This window comes from Rhipicephalus microplus, chromosome 2 (genome assembly GCF_043290135.1).
Source record: "Rhipicephalus microplus isolate Deutch F79 chromosome 2, USDA_Rmic, whole genome shotgun sequence".
Lineage (NCBI taxonomy): Eukaryota > Metazoa > Arthropoda > Arachnida > Ixodida > Ixodidae > Rhipicephalus > Rhipicephalus microplus.
Window position 1 is genome coordinate 58,391,396 of NC_134701.1, and position 23,404 is coordinate 58,414,799.

Below are 23,404 nucleotides of genomic sequence, written 5' to 3' on the forward strand. Positions count from 1 at the left end.
AACTTCCCCTGTACATTTCTTGGCATTACTGTCTGTTACATCTCATTATAATTGTGTTAAAACACGGAAAAACGAGCCCTTAGATATACACTTCTTTTCCTTATTTCATTAAACGAGGGTCTCGTACTGGCAGACTTGGTGTCATTAGGTTGTATATGAGGGACTATTAATCAGCTGCCCGCTCATAACAGGTTCACGTGCTACATGACGCCAAGCATGCGCATAAAAGAGTGTTTTCACACTCGTTGCTTGGCTTATAGATGGCGCTGACTGTCACTCGTGCTTCTAAATTCACGTATAAACCCAAAAAATTGGGTGGAGGGAAAGCCACTGCGGTAGTCCAGTGGTTAGAGCAGCAGACGCGTTATTCGAAGGTCGTAGGTTCGATTCCTGCTCACGGCTGGTAATTTTTTATCCACTTTCTTTCTTCCTATTTACATTTCATTGACTCTACTAACTTCCCCTGTACATTTCTTGGCATTACTGTCTGTTACATCTCATTATAATTGTGTTAAAACACGGAAAAACGAGCCCTTAGGTATACACTTCTTTCCCTTATTTCGTTAAACGAGGGTCTCGTACTGGCAGACATGGTGTCATTAGGTTGTATACGAGGGACTACTAATCCGCTGCCCGCTCATAATAAGTTCACGTGCTACGTGACGCCAAACATGCGCATAAAAGATTGTTTTCACACTCGTCGCTTGGGTTATACATGGCGCTGACTGTCACTCCTACTTCTAAATTCACGTGTAAACCCAAGAAAGTGGATGAAGGGAAGGTCGCTGTAGTAGCTCAGTGGTTAGAGCTTCGAACGCTTTATTTGAAGGTCGTAGGTTCGATTCCTGCTCACGGCTGGTTATTTTTTCATCCACTTTTCTTTCTTCTTATTTACATTTCATTGGTTCTAATAACTTCCCCTGTACATTCCTTGGCATTACTGTCTGTGACATCTCATTTTTATTGTGTTAAAACACGGAAAAACGAGCCCTTAGGTATACACTTCTTTTCCTTATTTCATTAAACGAGGGTCTCGTACTTGCAGACTTGGTGTCATTAGGTTGTATATGAGGGACTATTAATCAGCTGCCCGCTCATAATAAGTTCACGTGCTACGTGACGCCAAACATGCGCATAAAAGAGTGTTTTCACACTCGTTGCTTGGCTTATAGATGGCGCTGACTGTCACTCGTACTTCTAAATTCACGTATAAACCCAAAAAATTGGATGGAGGGAAAGCCGCTGTGGTAGCTCAGTGGTTAGAGCAGCGGACGCGAAATTCGAAGGTCGTAGGTTCGATTCCTGCTCACGGCTGGTAATCTTTTATCCACTTTCTTTCTTCTTATTTACATTTCATTGGTTCTAATGACTTCCCCTGTACAATCCTTGGCATTACTGTCTGTGACATCTTATTTTTATTGTGTTAAAACACGGAAAAACGAGCCCTTAGGTATACACTTCTTTTCCTTATTTCATTAAACGAGGGTCTCGTACTGGCAGACATGGTGTTATTAGGTTGTATACTAGGGACTATCAATCAGCTGCCCGCTCATAATAAGTTCACGTGCTACCTGACGCCAAATGTGCGCATAAAAGAGTGTTTTCACACTCGTCGCTTGGCTTATAGACGGCGCTGACTGTCACTCCCACTTCTAAATTCACGTATAAACCCAAAAAAGTGGATGGAGGGAAGGCCGCTGTGGTAGCTCAGTGGTTCGAACAGCAGACGCGTTATTCGAAGGTCGTAGGTTCGATTCCTGCTCACGGCTGGTAATCTTTTATCCACTTTCTTTCTTCCTATTTACATTTCATTGGTTCTAATGACTTTCCCTGTACAATCCTTGGCATTACTGTCTGTTACATCTCATTATAATTGTGTTAAAACACGGAAAAACGAGCCCTTAGGTATACACTTCTTTCCCTTATTTCGTTAAACGAGGGTCTCGTACTGGCAGACATGGTGTTATTAGGTTGTATACGAGGCACTACTAATCAGCTGCCCGCTCATAATAAGTTCACGCGCTACGTGACGCCAAACGTGCGCATAATAGAGTGTTTTCACAGTCGTCGCTTGGCCTATAGATGGCGCTGACTGTCACTCCTACTTATAATTCACGTATAAACCCAAAAAAGTGGATGGAGGGAAGGTCGCTGTAGTAGCTCAGTGGTTAGAGCTTCGAACGCGTTATTCGAAGGTCGTAGGTTCGGTTCCTGCTCACGGCTGGTTATTTTTTCATCCACTTTTCTTTCTTCTTATTTACATTTCATTGCTTCTAATAACTTCCCCTGTACATTCCTTGGCATTACTGTCTGCGACATCTCATTTTTATTGTGTTAAAACACGGAAAAACGAGCCCTTAGGTATACACTTCTTTTCCTTATTTCATTAAACGAGGGTCTCGTACTGGCAGACTTGGTGTCATTAGGTTGTATATGAGGGACTATTAATCAGCTGCCCGCTCATAACAGGTTCACGTGCTACGTGACGCCAAACATGCGCATAAAAGAGTGTTTTCACACTTGTTCCTTGGCTTATAGAGGGCGCTGACTGTCACTCGTGCTTCTAAATTCACGTATAAACCCAAAAAGTTGGGTGGAGGGAAAGCCACTGCGGTAGTCGAGTGGTTAGAGCAGCAGACGCGTTATTCGAAGGTCGTAGGTTCGATTCCTGCTCACGGCTGGTAATTGTTTATCCACTTTCTTTCTTCCTATTTACAATTCATTGGCTCTACTAACTTCCCCTGTACATTTCTTGGCAATACTGTCTGTTACATCTCATTATAATTGTGTTGAAACACGGAAAAACGAGCCCTTAGGTATACACTTCTTTCCCTTATTTCGTTAAACGAGGGTCTCGTACTGGCAGACATGGTGTTATTAGGTTGTATACGAGGGACTATCAATCAGCTGCCCGCTCATAATAAGCTCACGTGCTACGTGACGCCAAATGTTCGCATAAAAGAGTGTTTTCACACTCGTTGCTTGGCTCATAGATGGCGCTGACTGTCACTCGTACTTCTAAATTTACGTATAAACCAAAAAAATTGGATGGAGGGAAAGCCGCTGTGGTAGCTCAGTGGTTAGAGCAGCAGACGCGCTATTCGAAGGTCGTAGGTTCGATTCCTGCTCACGGCTGGTAATTGTTTATCCCCTTTCTTCTTATTTACATTTCATTGGTTCTAATACCTTCCCCTGTACATTCCTTGGCATTACTGTCTGTGACATCTTATTTTTATTGTGTTAAAACACGGAAAAACGAGCCCTTAGGTATACACTTCTTTTCCTTATTTCATTAAACGAGGATCTCGTACTGGCCGACATGGTGTTATTAGGTTGTATACGAGGGACTATCAATCAGCTACCCGCTCGTAATAAGTTCACGTGCTACGTGACGCCAAACGTGCGCATAAAAGAGTTTTTTCACACTGGTCGCTTGGCCTATAGATGACGCTGACTGTCACTCCTCCTTCTAAATTCACGTGTAAACCCAAAAAAGTGGATAGAGGGAAGGCCGCTGTGGTAGCTCAGTGGTTAGAGCATCGAACGCGTTATTCGAAGGCCGTAGGTTCGATTCCTGCTCACGGCTGGTTAGTTTTTCATCCGCTTTTCTTTCTTCTTATTTACATTTCATTGGTTTTAATAAGTTCCCCTGTACATTCTTTGGCATTCCTGTCTGTGACATCTCATTATTATTGCGTTAAAACACGGAAAAACGAGCCCTTAAGTATACACTTCTTTCCCTTATTTCGTTAAACGAGGGTCTCGTACTGGCCGACATGGTGTTATTAGGTTGTATACGAGGGACTATCAATCAGCTACCCGCTCGTAATAAGTTCACGTGCTACGTGACGCCAAACGTGCGCATAAAAGTTTTTTCACACTGGTCGCTTGGCCTATAGATGGCGGTGACTGTCACTCCTCCTTCTAAATTCACGTGTAAACCCAAAAAAGTGGATAGAGGGAAGGCCGCGGTGATAGCTCAGTGGTTAGAGCATCGAACGCGTTATTCGAAGGCCGTAGGTTCGATTCCTGCTCACGGCTGGTTATTGTTTTTTCATCCACTTTTCTTTCTTCCTATTTACATTTCATTGGTTCTAATAATTTCCCCTGTACATTCCTTGGCATTACTGTCTGTGACATCTCATTAATATTGTGTTAAAACACGGAAAAACGAGCCCTTAGGTATACACTTGTTTCCCTTATTTCAATGAACGAGGGTCTCGTACTGGCAGACTTGGTGTCATTAGGTTGTAAACGAGGGACTACTAATCAGCTGCCCGCTCATAATAAGTTCACGTGCTACGTGACGCCAAACATGCGCATAAAAGAGTGTTTTCACAGTCGTCGCTTGGCCTATAGATGGCGCTGACTGTCACTCCTACTTCTAAATTCAGTATAAACCCAAAAAAGTGGATGGAGGGAAGGTCGCTGTAGTAGCTCAGTGGTTAGAGCTTCGAACGCGTTATTCGAAGGTCGTAGGTTCGGTTCCTGCTCACGGCTGGTTATTTTTTCATCCACTTTTCTTTCTTCCTATTTACATTTCATTGCTTCTAATAACTTCCCCTGTACATTCCTTGGCATTACTGTCTGTGACATCTCATTTGTATTGTGTTAAAACACGGAAAAACGAGCCCTTAGGTATACACTTCTTTTCCTTATTTCATTAAACGAGGGTCTCGTACTGGCAGACTTGGTGTCATTAGGTTGTATATGAGGGACTATTAATCAGCTGCCCGCTCATAACAGGTTCACGTGCTACATGACGCCAAGCATGCGCATAAAAGAGTGTTTTCACACTCGTTGCTTGGCTTATAGATGGCGCTGACTGTCACTCGTGCTTCTAAATTCACGTGTAAACCGAAGAAAGTGGATGGAGGGAAGGTCGCTGTAGTAGCTCAGTGGTTAGAGCTTCGAACGCTTTATTTGAAGGTCGTAGGTTTGATTCCTGCTCACGGCTGGTTATTTTTTCATCCACTTTTCTTTCTTCTTATTTACATTTCATTGGTTCTAATAACTTCCCCTGTACATTCCTTGGCATTACTGTCTGTGACATCTCATTTTTATTGTGTTAAAACACGGAAAAACGAGCCCTTAGGTATACACTTCTTTTCCTTATTTCATTAAACGAGGGTCTCGTACTGGCAGACTTGGTGTCATTAGGTTGTATATGAGGGACTATTAATCAGCTGCCCGCTCATAACAGGTTCACGTGCTACGTGACGCCAAACATGCGCACAAAAGAGTGTTTTCACACTCGTTCCTTGGCTTATAGAGGGCGCTGACTGTCACTCGTGCTTCTAAATTCACGTATAAACCCAAAAAGTTGGGTGGAGGGAAAGCCACTGCGGTAGTCGAGTGGTTAGAGCAGCAGACGCGTTATTCGAAGGTCGTAGGTTCGATTCCTGCTCACGGCTGGTAATTGTTTATCCACTTTCTTTCTTCCTATTTACAATTCATTGGCTCTACTAACTTCCCCTGTACATTTCTTGGCATTACTGTCTGTTACATCTCATTATAATTGTGTTGAAACACGGAAAAACGAGCCCTTAGGTATACACTTCTTTCCCTTATTTCGTTAAACGAGGGTCTCGTACTGGCAGACATGGTGTTATTAGGTTGTATACGAGGGACTATCAATCAGCTGCCCGCTCATAATAAGCTCACGTGCTACGTGACGCCAAATGTTCGCATAAAAGAGTGTTTTCACACTCGTTGCTTGGCTCATAGATGGCGCTGACTGTCACTCGTACTTCTAAATTTACGTATAAACCAAAAAAATTGGATGGAGGGAAAGCCGCTGTGGTAGCTCAGTGGTTAGAGCAGCAGACGCGCTATTCGAAGGTCGTAGGTTCGATTCCTGCTCACGGCTGGTAATTGTTTATCCCCTTTCTTCTTATTTACATTTCATTGGTTCTAATACCTTCCCCTGTACATTCCTTGGCATTACTGTCTGTGACATCTTATTTTTATTGTGTTAAAACACGGAAAAACGAGCCCTTAGGTATACACTTCTTTTCCTTATTTCATTAAACGAGGGTCTCGTACTGGCCGACATGGTGTTATTAGGTTGTATACGAGGGACTATCAATCAGCTACCCGCTCGTAATAAGTTCACGTGCTACGTGACGCCAAACGTGCGCATAAAAGAGTTTTTTCACACTGGTCGCTTGGCCTATAGATGACGCTGACTGTCACTCCTCCTTCTAAATTCACGTGTAAACCCAAAAAAGTGGATAGAGGGAAGGCCGCTGTGGTAGCTCAGTGGTTAGAGCATCGAACGCGTTATTCGAAGGCCGTAGGTTCGATTCCTGCTCACGGCTGGTTAGTTTTTCATCCGCTTTTCTTTCTTCTTATTTACATTTCATTGGTTTTAATAAGTTCCCCTGTACATTCTTTGGCATTCCTGTCTGTGACATCTCATTATTATTGCGTTAAAACACGGAAAAACGAGCCCTTAAGTATACACTTCTTTCCCTTATTTCGTTAAACGAGGGTCTCGTACTGGCCGACATGGTGTTATTAGGTTGTATACGAGGGACTATCAATCAGCTACCCGCTCGTAATAAGTTCACGTGCTACGTGACGCCAAACGTGCGCATAAAAGTTTTTTCACACTGGTCGCTTGGCCTATAGATGGCGGTGACTGTCACTCCTCCTTCTAAATTCACGTGTAAACCCAAAAAAGTGGATAGAGGGAAGGCCGCGGTGATAGCTCAGTGGTTAGAGCATCGAACGCGTTATTCGAAGGCCGTAGGTTCGATTCCTGCTCACGGCTGGTTATTGTTTTTTCATCCACTTTTCTTTCTTCCTATTTACATTTCATTGGTTCTAATAATTTCCCCTGTACATTCCTTGGCATTACTGTCTGTGACCTCTCATTAATATTGTGTTAAAACACGGAAAAACGAGCCCTTAGGTATACACTTGTTTCCCTTATTTCAATGAACGAGGGTCTCGTACTGGCAGACTTGGTGTCATTAGGTTGTAAACGAGGGACTACTAATCAGCTGCCCGCTCATAATAAGTTCACGTGCTACGTGACGCCAAACATGCGCATAAAAGAGTGTTTTCACAGTCGTCGCTTGGCCTATAGATGGCGCTGACCGTCACTCCTACTTCTAAATTCAGTATAAACCCAAAAAAGTGGATGGAGGGAAGGTCGCTGTAGTAGCTCAGTGGTTAGAGCTTCGAACGCGTTATTCGAAGGTCGTAGGTTCGGTTCCTGCTCACGGCTGGTTATTTTTTCATCCACTTTTCTTTCTTCCTATTTACATTTCATTGCTTCTAATAACTTCCCCTGTACATTCCTTGGCATTACTGTCTGTGACATCTCATTTTTATTGTGTTAAAACACGGAAAAACGAGCCCTTAGGTATACACTTCTTTTCCTTAATTCATTAAACGAGGGTCTCGTACTGGCAGACTTGGTGTCATTAGGTTGTATATGAGGAACTATTAATCAGCTGCCCGCTCATAACAGGTTCACGTGCTACGTGACGCCAAACATGCGCATAAGAGTGTTTTCACACTCGTTGCTTGGCTTATAGATTGCGCTGACTGTCACTCGTGCTTCTAAATTCACGTATAAACCCAAAAAACTGGGTAGAGGGAAAGCCACTGCGGTAGCCCAATGGTTAGAGCAGCAGACGCGTTATTCAAAGGTCGTAGGTTCGATTCCTGCTCACGGCTGGTAATTTTTTATCCACTTTCTTTCTTCCTATATACATTTCATTGGCTCTACTAACTTCCCCTGTACATTTCTTGGCATTACTGTCTGTTACATCCCATTATAATTGTGTTAAAACACGGAAAAACGAGCCCTTAGATATACACTTCTTTTCCTTATTTCATTAAACGAGGGTCTCGTACTGGCAGACTTGGTGTCATTAGGTTGTATATGAGGGACTATTAATCAGCTGCCCGCTCATAACAGGTTCACGTGCTACATGACGCCAAGCATGCGCATAAAAGAGTGTTTTCACACTCGTTGCTTGGCTTATAGATGGCGCTGACTGTCACTCGTGCTTCTAAATTCACGTGTAAACCCAAGAAAGTGGATGGAGGGAAGGTCGCTGTAGTAGCTCAGTGGTTAGAGCTTCGAACGCTTTATTTGAAGGTCGTAGGTTTGATTCCTGCTCACGGCTGGTTATTTTTTCATCCACTTTTCTTTCTTCTTATTTACATTTCATTGGTTCTAATAACTTCCCCTGTACATTACTTGGCATTACTGTCTGTGACATCTCATTTTTATTGTGTTAATACACGGAAAAACGAGCCCTTAGGTATACACTTCTTTTCCTTATTTCATTAAACGAGGGTCTCGTACTTGCAGACTTGGTGTCATTAGGTTGTATATGAGGGAATATTAATCAGCTGCCCGCTCATAATAAGTTCACGTGCTACCTGACGCCAAATGTGCGCATAAAAGAGTGTTTTCACACTCGTCGCTTGGCTTATAGACGGCGCTGACTGTCACTCCCACTTCTAAATTCACGTATAAACCCAAAAAAGTGGATGGAGGGAAGGCCGCTGTGGTAGCTCAGTGGTTCGAGCAGCAGACGCGTTATTCGAAGGTCGTAGGTTCGATTCCTGCTCACGGCTGGTAATCTTTTATCCACTTTCTTTCTTCCTATTTACATTTCATTGGTTCTAATGACTTTCCCTGTACAATCCTTGGCATTACTGTCTGTTACATCTCATTATAATTGTGCTAAAACACGGAAAAACGAGCCCTTAGGTATACACTTCTTTCCCTTATTTCGTTAAACGAGGGTCTCGTACTGGCAGACATGGTGTTATTAGGTTGTATACGAGGCACTACTAATCAGCTGCCCGCTCATAATAAGTTCACGCGCTACGTGACGCCAAACGTGCGCATAATAGAGTGTTTTCACAGTCGTCGCTTGGCCTATAGATGGCGCTGACTGTCACTCCTACTTCTAAATTCACGTATAAACCGAAAAAAGTGGATGGAGGGAAGGTCGCTGTAGTAGCTCAGTGGTTAGAGCTTCGAACGCGTTATTCGAAGGTCGTAGGTTCGGTTCCTGCTCACGGCTGGTTATTTTTTCATCCACTTTTCTTTCTTCTTATTTACATTTCATTGCTTCTAATAACTTCCCCTGTACATTCCTTGGCATTACTGTCTGCGACATCTCATTTTTATTGTGTTAAAACACGGAAAAACGAGCCCTTAGGTATACACTTCTTTTCCTTATTTCATTAAACGAGGGTCTCGTACTGGCAGACTTGGTGTCATTAGGTTGTATATGAGGGACTATTAATCAGCTGCCCGCTCATAACAGGTTCACGTGCTACGTGACGCCAAACATGCGCACAAAAGAGTGTTTTCACACTCGTTCCTTGGCTTATAGATGGCGCTGACTGTCACTCGTGCTTCTAAATTCACGTATAAACCCAAAAAATTGGGTGGAGGGAAAGCCACTGCGGTAGTCCAGTGGTTAGAGCAGCAGACGCGTTATTCGAAGGTCGTAGGTTCGATTCCTGCTCACGGCTGGTAATTGTTTATCCACTTTCTTTCTTCCTATTTACAATTCATTGGCTCTACTAACTTCCCCTGTACATTTCTTGGCATTACTGTCTGTTACATCTCATTATAATTGTGTTGAAACACGGAAAAACGAGCCCTTAGGTATACACTTCTTTCCCTTATTTCGTTAAACGAGGGTCTCGTACTGGCAGACATGGTGTTATTAGGTTGTATACGAGGGACTATCAATCAGCTGCCCGCTCATAATAAGCTCACGTGCTACGTGACGCCAACTGTTCGCATAAAAGAGTGTTTTCACACTCGTCGCTTGGCTTGTAGATGGCGCTGACTGTCACTCCAACTTCTAAATTCACGTATAAACCCAAAAAAGGGGATGGAGGGAAGGCCGCTGTGGTAGCTCAGTGGTTAGAGCAGCAGACGCGTTATTAGAAGGTCATAGGTTCGATTTCTGCTCACGGCTGGTTATTTTTTCATCCACATTTTTTTCTTCCTATTTACAATTCATTGGTTCTAATAATTTCCCCTGTACATTCCTTGGCATTACTGTCTGTTACATCTCATTATTACTGTGTTAAAACACGGAAAAACGAGCCCTAAGGTATACACTTCTTTCCCTTATTTCAATAAACGAGGGTCTCATACTGGCAGACTTGGTGTCATTAGGTTGTATACGAGGGACTACTAATCAGCTGCCCGCTCATAATAAGTTCACGTGCTACGTGACGCCAAACATGCGCATGAAAGAGTGTTTTCACACTCGTCGCTTGGCTTATAAATGGCGCTGACTGTCACTCCTACTTCTAAATTCACGTATAAACCCAAAAAAGTTGATGGAGGGAAGGTCGCTGTAGTAGCTCAGTGGCTAGAGCATCGAACGCGTTATTCGAAGGCCGTAGGTTCGATTCCTGCTCATGGCTGGTTAGTTTTTCATCCACTTTTCTTTCTTCTTATTTACATTTCATTGGTTATACTAACTTCCCCTGTACATTCCTTGGCATTCCTGTCTGTGACATCTCATTATTATTGTGTTAAAACACGGAAAAACGAGCCCTTAGGTATACACTTCTTTCCCTTATTTCGTTGAACGAGGGTCTCGTACTGGCCGACATGGTGTTATTAGGTTGTATACGAGGGACTATCAATCAGCTGCCCGATCGTAATAAGTTCACGTGCTACGTGACGCCAAAAGTGCGCTTAAAAGAGTTTTTTCACACTGGTCGCTTGGCCTATAGATGGCGCTGACTGTCAGTCCTCCTTCTAAATTCACGTGTAAACCCAAAAAAGTGGATGGAGGGAAGGCCGCGGTGATAGCTCAGTGGTTAGAGCATCGAACGCGTTATTCGAAGGTCGTAGGTTCGATTCCTGCTCACGGCTGGTTATTGTTTTTTTATTCACTTTTCTTTCTTCCTATTTACATTTCATTGGTTCTAATAATTTCCCCTGTACATTCCTTGGCATTACTGTCTGTTACATCTCATTAATATTGTGTTAAAACACGGAAAAACGAGCCCTTATGTATACACTTATTTCCCTTATTTCAATGAACGAGGGTCTCGTACTGGCAGACTTGGTGTCATTAGGTTGTATACGAAGGACTACTAATCAGCTGCCCGCTCATAATAAGTTCCCGTGCTACATGACGCCAAACATGCGCATAAAAGAGTGTTTTCACACTCGTCGCTTGGCTTATAGATGGCGCTGACTGTCACTCCTATATCTAAATTCACGTATAAACCCAAAAAAGTGGATGTAGAGAGGCCGCTGTGGTAGCTCAGTGGTTAGAGCATCGAACGCGTTATTCGAAGGCCGTAGGTTCGATTCCTGCTCACGGCTGGTTAGTTTTTCATCCACTTTTCTTTCTTCTTATTTACATTTCATTGGTTTTAATAACTTCCCCTGTACTTTCCTTGGCATTCCTGTCTGTGACATCTCATTATTATTGTGTTAAAACACGGAAAAAGGAGCCCTTAGGTATACACTTCTTTCCCTTATTTCGTTAAACGAGGTCTCGTACTAGCCGACATGGTGTTATTAGGTTGTATACGAGAGACTATCAATCAGCTACCCGCTTGTAATTAGTTCACGTGCTACGTGACAACAAACGTTCGCATAAAAGAGTTTTTTCACACTGGTCGCTTGGCCTATAGATGACGCTGACTGTCACTCCTCCTTCTAAATTCACGTGTAAACCCAAAAAAGTGGATAGAGGGAAGGCCGCTGTGGTAGCTCAGTGGTTAGAGCATCGAACGCGTTATTCGAAGGCCGTAGGTTCGATTCCTGCTCACGGCTGGTTAGTTTTTCATCCGCTTTTCTTTCTTCCTATTTACATTTCATTGGTTTTAATAAGTTCCCCTGTACATTCTTTGGCATTCCTGTCTGTGACATCTCATTATTATTGCGTTAAAACACGGAAAAACGAGCCCTTAAGTATACACTTCTTTCCCTTATTTCGTTAAACGAGGGTCTCGTACTGGCCGACATGGTGTTATTATGTTGTATACGAGGGACTATCAATCAGCTACCCGCTCGTAATAAGTTCACGTGCTACGTGACGCCAAACGTGCGCATAAAAGTTTTTTCACACTGGTCGCTTGGCCTATAGATGGCGGTGACTGTCACTCCTCCTTCTAAATTCACGTGTAAACCCAAAAAAGTGGATAGAGGGAAGGCCGCGGTGATAGCTCAGTGGTTACAGCATCGAACGCGTTATTCGAAGGCCGTAGGTTCGATTCCTGCTCACGGCTGGTTATTGTTGTTTCATCCACTTTTCTTTCTTCCTATTTACATTTCATTGGTTCTAATAATTTCCCCTGTACATTCCTTGGCATTACTGTCTGTGACATCTCATTAATATTGTGTTAAAACACGGAAAAACGAGCCCTTAGGTATACACTTGTTTCCCTTATTTCAATGAACGAGGGTCTCGTACTGGCAGACTTGGTGTCATTAGGTTGTAAACGAGGGACTACTAATCAGCTGCCCGCTCATAATAAGTTCACGTGCTACGTGACGCCAAACATGCGCATAAAAGAGTGTTTTCACAGTCGTCGCTTGGCCTATAGATGGCGCTGACTGTCACTCCTACTTCTAAATTCAGTATAAACCCAAAAAAGTGGATGGAGGGAAGGTCGCTGTAGTAGCTCAGTGGTTAGAGCTGCGAACGCGTTATTCGAAGGTCGTAGGTTCGGTTCCTGCTCACGGCTGGTTATTTTTTCATCCACTTTTCTTTCTTCTTATTTACATTTCATTGCTTCTAATAACTTCCCCTGTACATTCCTTGGCATTACTGTCTGTGACATCTCATTTTTATTGTGTTAAAACACGGAAAAACGAGCCCTTAGGTATACACTTCTTTTCCTTATTTCTATAAACGAGGGTCTCGTACTGGCAGACTTGGTGTCATTAGGTTGTATATGAGGGACTATTAATCAGCTGCCCGCTCATAACAGGTTCACGTGCTACGTGACGCCAAACATGCGCATAAAAGAGTGTTTTCACACTCGTTGCTTAGCTTATAGATGGCGCTGACTGTCACTCGTGCTTCTGAATTCACGTATAAACCCAAAAAACTGGGTAGAGGGAAAGCCACTGCGGTAGTCTAGTGGTTAGAGCAGCAGACGCGTTATTCAAAGGTCGTAGGTTCGATTCCTGCTCACGGCTGGTAATTTTTTATCCACTTTCTTTCTTCCTATATACATTTCATTGGCTCTACTAACTTCCCCTGTACATTTCTTGGCATTACTGTCTGTTACATCTCATTATAATTGTGTTAAAACACGGAAAAACGAGCCCTTAGATATACACTTCTTTTCCTTATTTCATTAAACGAGGGTCTCGTACTGGCAGACTTGGTGTCATTAGGTTGTATATGAGGGACTATTAATCAGCTGCCCGATCATAACAGGTTCACGTGCTACATGACGCCAAGCATGCGCATAAAAGAGTGTTTTCACACTCGTTGCTTGGCTTATAGATGGCGCTGACTGTCACTCGTGCTTCTAAATTCACGTATAAACCCAAAAAATTGGGTGGAGGGAAAGCCACTGCGGTAGTCCAGTAGTTAGACCAGCAGACGCGTTATTCGAAGGTCGTAGGTTCGATTCCTGCTCACGGCTGGTAATTTTTTATCCACTTTCTTTCTTCCTATTTACATTTCATTGACTCTACTAACTTCCCCTGTACATTTCTTGGCATTACTGTCTGTTACATCTCATTATAATTGTGTTAAAACACGGAAAAACGAGCCCTTACGTATACACTTCTTTCCCTTATTTCGTTAAACGAGGGTCTCGTACTGGCAGACATGGTGTCATTAGGTTGTATACGAGGGACTACTAAACAGCTGCCCGCTCATAATAAGTTCACGTGCTACGTGACGCCAAACATGCGCATAAAAGATTGTTTTCACACTCGTCGCTTGGCTTATACATGGCGCTGACTGTCACTCCTACTTCTAAATTCACGTGTAAACCCAAGAAAGTGGATGGAGGGAAGGTCGCTGTAGTAGCTCAGTGGTTAGAGCTTCGAACGCTTTATTTGAAGGTCGTAGGTTTGATTCCTGCTCACGGCTGGTTATTTTTTCATCCACTTTTCTTTCTTCTTATTTACATTTCATTGGTTCTAATAACTTCCCCTGTACATTCCTTGGCATTACTGTCTGTGACATCTCATTTTTATTGTGTTAAAACACGGAAAAACGAGCCCTTAGGTATACACTTCTTTTCCTTATTTCATTAAACGAGGGTCTCGTACTTGCAGACTTGGTGTCATTAGGTTGTATATGAGGGACTATTAATCAGCTGCCCGCTCATAATAAGTTCACGTGCTACCTGACGCCAAATGTGCGCATAAAAGAGTGTTTTCACACTCGTCGCTTGGCTTATAGACGGCGCTGACTGTCACTCCCACTTCTAAATTCACGTATAAACCCAAAAAAGTGGATGGAGGGAAGGCCGCTGTGGTAGCTCAGTGGTTCGAGCAGCAGACGCGTTATTCGAAGGTCGTAGGTTCGATTCCTGCTTAGGCTGGTAATCTTTTATCCACTTTCTTTCTTCTTATTTACAGTTCATTGGTTCTAATGACTTCCCCTGTACATTCCTTGGCATTACTGTCTGTTACATCTCATTATAATTGTGTTAAAACACGGAAAAACGAGCCCTTAGGTATACACTTCTTTCCCTTATTTCGTTAAACGAGGGTCTCGTACTGGCAGACATGGTGTTATTAGGTTGTATACGAGAGACTATCAATCAGCTGCCCGCTCATAATAAGTTTACGTGCTACGTGACGCCAAACGTGCGCATAAAAGAGTGTTTTCACACTCGTCGCTTGGCCTATAGATGGCGCTGACTGTCACTCCTACATCTAAATTCACGTATAAACCCAAAAAAGTGGATGTAGGGAAGGCCGCTGTGGTAGCTCAGTGGTAAGAGCATCGAACGCGTTATTCGACGGTCGTGGGTTCGATTCCTGCACACGACTGGGTATTTTTTCATCCACTTTTCTTTCTTCTTAATTACATTTCACTGGTTCTAATAAATTTCCCTGAGCAATCCTTGGCATTACTGTCTGTTACATCTCATTATTATTGTGTTAAAACACGGAAAAACAAGCCCTTATGTATACACTTCTTCCCCTTATTCCATTAAACGAGGGTTTCGTACTGGCAGACTTGGTGTCATTAGGTTGTATATGAGGAACTATTAATCAGCTGCCCGCTCATAATAAGTTCGAGTGCTACGTGACGCCCAACATGCGCATAAAAGAGTGTTTTCACACTCGTCGCTTGACTTATAGATGGCGCTGACTGTCACTCCTACTTCTAATTTCAAGTATAAACCCAAAAAAGGGGATGGAGGGAAGGCCGCTGTGGTAGCTCAGTGGTTAGAGCAGCAGACGCGTTATTAGAAGGTCGTAGGTTCGATTTCTGCTCACGGCTGGTTATTTTTTCATCCACATTTTTTTCTTCCTATTTACAATTCATTGGTTCTAATAATTTCCCCTGTACATTCCTTGGCATTACTGTCTGTTACATCTCATTATTACTGTGTTAAAACACGGAAAAACGAGCCCTAAGGTTTACACTTCTTTCCCTTATTTCAATAAACGAGGGTCTCATACTGGCAGACTTGGTGTCATTAGGTTGTATACGAGGGACTACTAATCAGCTGCCCGCTCATAATAAGTTCACGTGCTACGTGACGCCAAACATGCGCATGAAAGAGTGTTTTCACACTCGTCGCTTGGCTTATAAATGGCGCTGACTGTCACTCCTACTTCTAAATTCACGTATAAACCCAAAAAAGTTGATGGAGGGAAGGTCGCTGTAGTAGCTCAGTGGCTAGAGCATCGAACGCGTTATTCGAAGGCCGTAGGTTCGATTCCTGCTCATGGCTGGTTAGTTTTTCATCCACCTTTCTTTCTTCGTATTTACATTTCATTGGTTATACTAACTTCCCCTGTACATTCCTTGGCATTCCTGTCTGTGACATCTCATTATTATTGTGTTAAAACACGGAAAAACGAGCCCTTAGGTATACACTTCTTTCCCTTATTTCGTTGAACGAGGGTCTCGTACTGGCCGACATGGTGTTATTAGGTTGTATACGAGGGACTATCAATCAGCTGCCCGATCGTAATAAGTTCACGTGCTACGTGACGCCAAAAGTGCGCTTAAAAGAGTTTTTTCACACTGGTCGCTTGGCCTATAGATGGCGCTGACTGTCAGTCCTCCTTCTAAATTCACGTGTAAACCCAAAAAAGTGGATGGAGGGAAGGCCGCGGTGATAGCTCAGTGGTTAGAGCATCGAACGCGTTATTCGAAGGTCGTAGGTTCGATTCCTGCTCACGGCTGGTTATTGTTTTTTTATTCACTTTTCTTTCTTCCTAGTTACATTTCATTGGTTCTAATAATTTCCCCTGTACATTCCTTGGCATTACTGTCTGTTACATCTCATTAATATTGTGTTAAAACACGGAAAAACGAGCCCTTATGTATACACTTATTTCCCTTATTTCAATGAACGAGGGTCTCGTACTGGCAGACTTGGTGTCATTAGGTTGTATACGAAGGACTACTAATCAGCTGCCCGCTCATAATAAGTTCCCGTGCTACATGACGCCAAACATGCGCATAAAAGAGTGTTTTCACACTCGTCGCTTGGCTTATAGATGGCGCTGACTGTCACTCCTATATCTAAATTCACGTATAAACCCAAAAAAGTGGATGTAGAGAGGCCGCTGTGGTAGCTCAGTGGTTAGAGCATCGAACGCGTTATTCGAAGGCCGTAGGTTCGATTCCTGCTCACGGCTGGTTAGTTTTTCATCCACTTTTCTTTCTTCTTATTTACATTTCATTGGTTTTAATAACTTCCCCTGTACATTCCTTGGCATTCCTGTCTGTGACATCTCATTATTATTGTTTTAAAACACGGAAAAAGGAGCCCTTAGGTATACACTTCTTTCCCTTATTTCGTTAAACGAGGTCTCGTACTAGCCGACATGGTGTTATTAGGTTGTATACGAGGGACTATCAATCAGCTACCCGCTTGTAATTAGTTCACGTGCTACGTGACAACAAACGTTCGCATAAAAGAGTTTTTTCACACTGGTCGCTTGGCCTATAGATGGCGCTGACTGTCACTCCTCCTTCTAAACTCACGTGTAAACCAAAAAAGTGGATAGAGGGAAGGCCGAGAGATAGCTCAGTGGTTAGAGCTTCGAACGCGTTATTCGAAGGTCGTAGGTTCGGTTCCTGCTCACGGCTGGTTATTTTTTCATCCACTTTTCTTTCTTCTTATTTACATTTCATTGCTTCTAATAACTTCCCCTGTACATTCCTTGGCATTACTGTCTGTGACATCACATTTTTATTGTGTTAAAACACGGAAAAACGAGCCCTTAGGTATACACTTCTTTTCCTTATTTCATTAAACGAGGGTCTCGTACTGGCAGACTTGGTGTCATTAGGTTGTATATGAGGGACTATTATTCAGCTGCCCGCTCATAACAGGTTCACGTGCTACGTGACGCCAAACATGCGCACAAAAGAGTGTTTTCACACTCGTTCCTTGGCTTATAGAGGGCGCTGACTGTCACTCGTGCTTCTAAATTCACGTATAAACCCAAAAAGTTGGGTGGAGGGAAAGCCACTGCGGTAGTCGAGTGGTTAGAGCAGCAGACGCGTTATTCGAAGGTCGTAGGTTCGATTCCTGCTCACGGCTGGTAATTGTTTATCCACTTTCTTTCTTCCTATTTACAATTCATTGGATCTACTAACTTCCCCTGTACATTTTTTGGCATTACTGTCTGTTACATCTCATTATAATTGTGTTGAAACACGGAAAAACGAGCCCTTAGGTATACACTTCTTTCCCTTATTTCGTTAAACGAGGGTCTCGTACTGGCAGACATGGTGTTATTAGGTTGTATACGAGGGACTATCAATCAGCTGCCCGCTCATAATAAGCTCACGTGCTACGTGACGCCAAATGTTCGCATAAAAGAGTGTTTTCACACTCGTTGCTTGGCTTATAGATGGCGCTGACTGTCACTCGTACTTCTAAATTTACGTATAAACCAAAAAAATTGGATGGAGGGAAAGCCGCTGTGGTAGCTCAGTGGTTAGAGCAGCAGACGCGCTATTCGAAGGTCGTAGGTTCGATTCCTGCTCACGGCTGGTAATTGTTTATCCCCTTTCTTCTTATTTACATTTCATTGGTTCTAATACCTTCCCCTGTACATTCCTTGGCATTACTGTCTGTGACATCTTATTTTTATTGTGTTAAAACACGGAAAAACGAGCCCTTAGGTATACACTTCTTTTCCTTATTTCATTAAACGAGGGTCTCGTACTGGCCGACATGGTGTTATTAGGTTGTATACGAGGGTCTATCAATCAGCTACCCGCTCGTAATAAGTTCACGCGCTACGTGACGCCAAACGTGCGCATAAAAGAGTTTTTTCACACTGGTCGCTTGGCCTATAGATGACGCTGACTGTCACTCCTCCTTCTAAATTCACGTGTAAACCCAAAAAAGTGGATAGAGGGAAGGCCGCTGTGGTAGCTCAGTGGTTAGAGCATCGAACGCGTTATTCGAAGGCCGTAGGTTCGATTCCTGCTCACGGCTGGTTAGTTTTTCATCCGCTTTTCTTTCTTCTTATTTACATTTCATTGGTTTTAATAAGTTCCCCTGTACATTCTTTGGCATTACTGTCTGTGACATCTCATTAATATTGTGTTAAAACACGGAAAAACGAGCCCTTAGGTATACACTTGTTTCCCTTATTTCAATGAACGAGGGTCTCGTACTGGCAGACTTGGTGTCATTAGGTTGTAAACGAGGGACTACTAATCAGCTGCCCGCTCATAATAAGTTCACGTGCTACGTGACGCCAAACATGCGCATAAAAGAGTGTTTTCACAGTCGTCGCTTGGCCTATAGATGGCGCTGACTGTCACTCCTACTTCTAAATTCAGTATAAACCCAAAAAAGTGGATGGAGGGAAGGTCGCTGTAGTAGCTCAGTGGTTAGAGCTTCGAACGCGTTATTCGAAGGTCGTAGGTTCGGTTCCTGCTCACGGCTGGTTATTTTTTCATCCACTTTTCTTTCTTCTTATTTACATTTCATTGCTTCTAATAACTTCCCCTGTACATTCCTTGGCATTACTGTCTGTGACATCTCATTTTTATTGTGTTAAAACACGGAAAAACGAGCCCTTAGGTATACACTTCTTTTCCTTAATTCATTAAACGAGGGTCTCGTACTGGCAGACTTGGTGTCATTAGGTTGTATATGAGGGACTATTAATCAGCTGCCCGCTCATAACAGGTTCACGTGCTACGTGACGCCAAACATGCGCATAAAAGGGTGTTTTCACACTCGTTGCTTGGCTTATAGATGGCGCTGACTGTCACTCGTGCTTCTAAATTCACGTATAAACCCAAAAAACTGGGTAGAGGGAAAGCCACTGCGGTAGTCTAGTGGTTAGAGCAGCAGACGCGTTATTCAAAGGTCGTAGGTTCGATTCCTGCTCACGGCTGGTAATTTTTTATCCACTTTCTTTCTTCCTATATACATTTCATTGGCTCTACTAACTTCCCCTGTACATTTCTTGGCATTACTGTCTGTTACATCTCATTATAATTGTGTTAAAACACGGAAAAACGAGCCCTTAGATATACACTTCTTTTCCTTATTTCATTAAACGAGGGTCTCGTACTGGCAGACTTGGTGTCATTAGGTTGTATATGAGGGACTATTAATCAGCTACCCGCTCATAACAGGTTCACGTGCTACATGACGCCAAGCATGCGCATAAAAGAGTGTTTTCACACTCGTTGCTTGGCTTATAGATGGCGCTGACTGTCACTCGTGCTTCTAAATTCACGTATAAACCCAAAAAATTGGGTGGAGGGAAAGCCACTGCGGTAGTTCAGTGGTTAGAGCAGCAGACGCGTTATTCGAAGGTCGTAGGTTCGATTCCTGCTCACGGCTGGTAATTTTTTATCCACTTTCTTTCTTCCTATTTACATTTCATTGACTCTACTAACTTCCCCTGTACATTTCTTGGCATTACTGTCTGTTACATCTCATTATAATTGTGTTAAAACACGGAAAAACGAGCCCTTACGTATACACTTCTTTCCCTTATTTCGTTAAACGAGGGTCTCGTACTGGCAGACATGGTGTCATTAGGTTGTATACGAGGGACTACTAATCAGCTGCCCGCTCATAATAAGTTCACGTGCTACGTGACGCCAAACATGCGCATAAAAGATTGTTTTCACACTCGTCGCTTGGCTTATACATGGCGCTGACTGTCACTCCTACTTCTAAATTCACGTGTAAACCCAAGAAAGTGGATGGAGGGAAGGTCGCTGTAGTAGCTCAGTGGTTAGAGCTTCGAACGCTTTATTTGAAGGTCGTAGGTTTGATTCCTGCTCACGGCTGGTTATTTTTTCATCCACTTTTTTTTCTTCTTATTTACATTTCATTGGTTCTAATAACTTCCCCTGTACATTCCTTGGCATTACTGTCTGTGACATCTCATTTTTATTGTGTTAAAACACGGAAAAACGAGCCCTTAGGTATACACTTCTTTTCCTTATTTCATTAAACGAGGGTCTCGTACTTGCAGACTTGGTGTCATTAGGTTGTTTATGAGGGACTATTAATCAGCTGCCCGCTCATAATAAGTTCACGTGCTACGTGACGCCAAACGTGCGCATAAAAGAGTGTTTTCACACTCGTCGCTTGGCCTATAGATGGCGCTGACTGTCACTCCTACATCTAAATTCACGTATAAACCCAAAAAAGTGGATGTAGGGAAGGCCGCTGTGGTAGCTCAGTGGTAAGAGCATCGAACGCGTTATTCGACGGTCGTGGGTTCGATTCCTGCACACGACTGGGTATTTTTTCATCCACTTTTCTTTCTTCTTAATTACATTTCACTGGTTCTAATAACTTTCCCTGAGCAATCCTTGGCATTACTGTCTGTTACATCTCATTATTATTGTGTTAAAACACGGAAAAACGAGCCCTTATGTATACACTTCTTCCCCTTATTCCATTAAACGAGGGTTTCGTACTGGCAGACTTGGTGTCATTAGGTTGTATATGAGGAACTATTAATCAGCTGCCCGCTCATAATAAGTTCGAGTGCTACGTGACGCCCAACATGCGCATAAAAGAGTGTTTTCACACTCGTCGCTTGACTTATAGATGGCGCTGACTGTCACTCCTACTTCTAATTTCACGTATAAACCCAAAAAAGGGGATGGAGGGAAGGCCGCTGTGGTAGCTCAGTGGTTAGAGCAGCAGACGCGTTATTAGAAGGTCGTAGGTTCGATTTCTGCTCACGACTGGTTATTTTTTCATCCACAGTTTTTTCTTCCTATTTACAATTCATTGGTTCTAATAATTTCCCCTGTACATTCCCTGGCATTACTGTCTGTTACATCTCATTATTACTGTGTTAAAACACAGAAAAACGAGCCCTAAGGTATACACTTCTTTCCCTTATTTCAATAAACGAGGGTCTCATACTGGCAGACTTGGTGTCATTAGGTTGTATACGAGGGACTACTAATCAGCTGCCCGCTCATAATAAGTTCACGTGCTACGTGACGCCAAACATGCGCATGAAAGAGTGTTTTCACACTCGTCGCTTGGCTTATAAATGGCGCTGACTGTCACTCCTACTTCTAAATTCACGTATAAACCCAAAAAAGTTGATGGAGGGAAGGTCGCTGTAGTAGCTCAGTGGCTAGAGCATCGAACGCGTTATTCGAAGGCCGTAGGTTCGATTCCTGCTCATGGCTGGTTAGTTTTTCATCCACTTTTCTTTCTTCTTATTTACATTTCATTGGTTATACTAACTTCCCCTGTACATTCCTTGGCATTCCTGCCTGTGACATCTCATTATTATTGTGTTAAAACACGGAAAAACGAGCCCTTAGGTATACACTTCTTTCCCTTATTTCGTTGAACGAGGGTCTCGTACTGGCCGACATGGTGTTATTAGGTTGTATACGAGGGACTATCAATCAGCTGCCCGATCGTAATAAGTTCACGTGCTACGTGACGCCAAAAGTGCGCTTAAAAGAGTTTTTTCACACTGGTCGCTTGGCCTATAGATGGCGCAGACTGTCACTCCTCCTTCTAAACTCACGTGTAAACCAAAAAAGTGGATAGAGGGAAGGCCGAGAGATAGCTCAGTGGTTAGAGCATCGAACGCGTTATTCGAAGGCCGTAGGTTCGATTCCTGCTCACGGCTGGTTATTGTTTTTTCATCCACTTTTCTTTCTTTCTATTTACATTTCATTGGTTCTAATTATTTCCCCTGTACATTCCTTGGCATTACTGTCTGTGACATCTCATTAATATTGTGTTAAAACACGAAAAAACGAGCCCTTAGGTATACACTTATTTCCCTTATTTCAATGAACGAGGGTCTCGTACTGGCAGACTTGGTGTCATTAGGTTGTATACGAGGGACTACTAATCAGCTGCCCGCTCATAATAAGTTCACGTGCTACGTGACGCCCAACATGCGCATAAAAGAGTGTTTTCACAGTCGTCGCTTGGCCTATAGATGGCGCTGACTGTCACTCCTACTTCTAAATTCACGTATAAACCCAAAAAAGTGGATGGAGGGAAGGTCGCTGTAGTAGCTCAGTGGTTAGAGCTTCGAACGCGTTATTCGAAGGTCGTAGGTTCGGTTCCTGCTCACGGCTGGTTATTTTTTCATCCACTTTTCTTTCTTCTTATTTACATTTCATTGCTTCTAATAACTTCCCCTGTACATTCCTTGGCATTACTGTCTGTGACATCACATTTTTATTGTGTTAAAACACGGAAAAACGAGCCCTTAGGTATACACTTCTTTTCCTTATTTCATTAAACGAGGGTCTCGTACTGGCAGACTTGGTGTCATTAGGTTGTATATGAGGGACTATTAATCAGCTGCCCGCTCATAACAGGTTCACGTGCTACGTGACGCCAAACATGCGCCTAAAAGAGTGTTTTCACACTCGTTGCTTGGCTTATAGATGGCGCTGACTGTCACTCGTGCTTCTAAATTCACGTGTAAACCCAGAAATTTGGGTGGAGGGAAAGCCACTGCGGTAGCTCAGTGGTTAGAGCAGCAGACGCGTTATTCGAAGGTCGTAGGTTCGATTCCTGCTCACGGCTGGTAATTTTTTATCCACAGTCTTATTTCCTATTTACATTTTATTGGCTCTACTAACTTCCCCTGTACATTTCTTGGCATTACTGTCTGTTACATCTCATTATAATTGTGTTAAAACACGGAAAAACGAGCCCTTAGATATACACTTCTTTCCCTTATTTCGTTAAACGAGGGTCTCATACTGGCAGACTTGGTGTCATTAGG

At 43.0% G+C, this 23,404-nt stretch overlaps 1 non-coding gene across 1 annotated transcript; it reads left to right on the top strand.

Annotated features, from left to right (window-relative positions):
- The first annotated feature begins 1,241 nt into the window (after positions 1-1,241).
- Positions 1,242-1,314, top strand: TRNAS-CGA (transfer RNA serine (anticodon CGA)). Its single transcript has one exon. It is a non-coding gene; the product is annotated as a tRNA-Ser (tRNA).
- The last annotated feature ends 22,090 nt before the right edge of the window (positions 1,315-23,404 follow it).